The sequence below is a fragment of the Theropithecus gelada genome, chromosome 12 (genome assembly GCF_003255815.1).
Source record: "Theropithecus gelada isolate Dixy chromosome 12, Tgel_1.0, whole genome shotgun sequence".
Classification (NCBI taxonomy): domain Eukaryota; kingdom Metazoa; phylum Chordata; class Mammalia; order Primates; family Cercopithecidae; genus Theropithecus; species Theropithecus gelada.
In genome coordinates, this window is record NC_037680.1 from 71,982,868 (window position 1) to 71,984,515 (window position 1,648).

Genomic DNA, 1,648 nt, shown 5'->3' on the forward strand with positions numbered 1-1,648 from the left:
GACCGGAGGTTGAGACCAGCCTGGCTAACATGACGAAACCCCATCTCTACTAAAAATACAAAAAATTAGCATGGCTGTGTAATCCCAGCTATTCGGGGGACTGAGACAGAAGAATCATTTGAACCCAGGGGGCGGAGTTTGCAATGAGCTGAGATCACGCCACTGTACTCCAGCCTGGGCAACACAGTGAGACTCTGTCTCAAAAAAAATTTTTTTAAATTATTTGTATCAATAATATATCATATGAAGTGCTCCCTTAGACAGCATATATACTAAAATTGGAACAATACAGAGAAGATTAGCATGGCCCCTGAGCAAGGATGACATGCAAATTCATGAAGCATTCCAAAAACATTTTTTTAACAATAATAATATATCACATGAAAATGGCTAAACATAATTCACCAATTTTGAATTATGTGTTTGGAATAATCTGACTTAAAATATAGGTTAATCTACCCTACGAGCAGACCCAGAAATTCCACTCATAAGAATGTACCCATGAGAAATGTGTGTGTGTGTCCACCAAAAGACATGTACAAGAAAGCACATGGCAGCTGTACTCATTAAAGCTCAAGACCGGAAACAACCCAAATAACCATCAGTGAGAGACTGAATAAACAAATATAGGTTTAGGCATACAACAGAATGCTATACAGTGCTTTAAAAGGAATGAGCTGTTTATACAACATGAGTGAATTTCAAAAACAGTGTGTTGAGTGAAGGAAGCCAGACATAAAAGTACACACTGCATGATTCCATTTACATGAATTTCAACAACAGACATGACTAATCAATGATGGTGTAAGTTAGAAGAGTGTATGACTCTGAATGCGGCAAGTATTGACTAGAAAAAGGCATTAAGCTTGCAGGAACATCTACTAAAGTGATGAAAATATTCTGTATCTCAATCTGGATGGTGGTTCTCAGGTATTTACGTATGAAAACTTCATCAAGCTATATACTTAATAATAGCACATATACTGAATGTATGTAATATCTTGGGTTTAAGTTATATAGAGAGACAAAGAGCTGTGCACAAAATTCACCTTAAGGAGCATCAAGGGAATAAAAAATAAAGGCAGTCATGCCCTGGTCTAAAGTATATGAAACTGAGGTACTTGCTGATTTAAAGAGTCATGTTACTACATGTTCACATGACGTTATCAGAAAAAAATATTCAAATACAGAGGCTAAATGGAAAATCATAAAGTTAGTTCTTTGAAACAGCTATTTGCTGTCCAGCTACCTCTCACATAGTGTATTAATTTTCTTTTTTTTTTTTAATTTGAGATGGTGTTTCGCTTTTTTTGCCCAGGCTGGAGTGCAATGGCGTGATCTCGGCTCATTGAAACCTCCACCTCCTGGGTTTAAGTGACTTTCCTGCCCCAGCCTCCCCAGCAGCCAAGATCACAGACATGTGCCACCACGCCCAGTTAATTTTGTATTTTTAGTAGAGACGGGGTTTCTCCATGTTGGTCAGGGTGATGTCGAACTCCTGACCTCAGGTGATCCGCCCATGTCAACCTCCTAAAGTGCTGGGATTACACGCATGAGCCACCCCGCCCAGCCATATTAATTTTCTACGGCCATCATAACAGCTTACCACAAACTTAGCAGCTTGAAACAACAAAAATGTCTTACCTCT

General features: G+C 38.8%; 1 pseudogene; it reads left to right on the forward strand.

Moving 5' to 3' along the window:
* Positions 1 to 248: 248 nt before the first annotated feature.
* LOC112636877 lies at positions 249 to 361 on the forward strand (annotated as a pseudogene).
* The last annotated feature ends 1,287 nt before the right edge of the window (positions 362 to 1,648 follow it).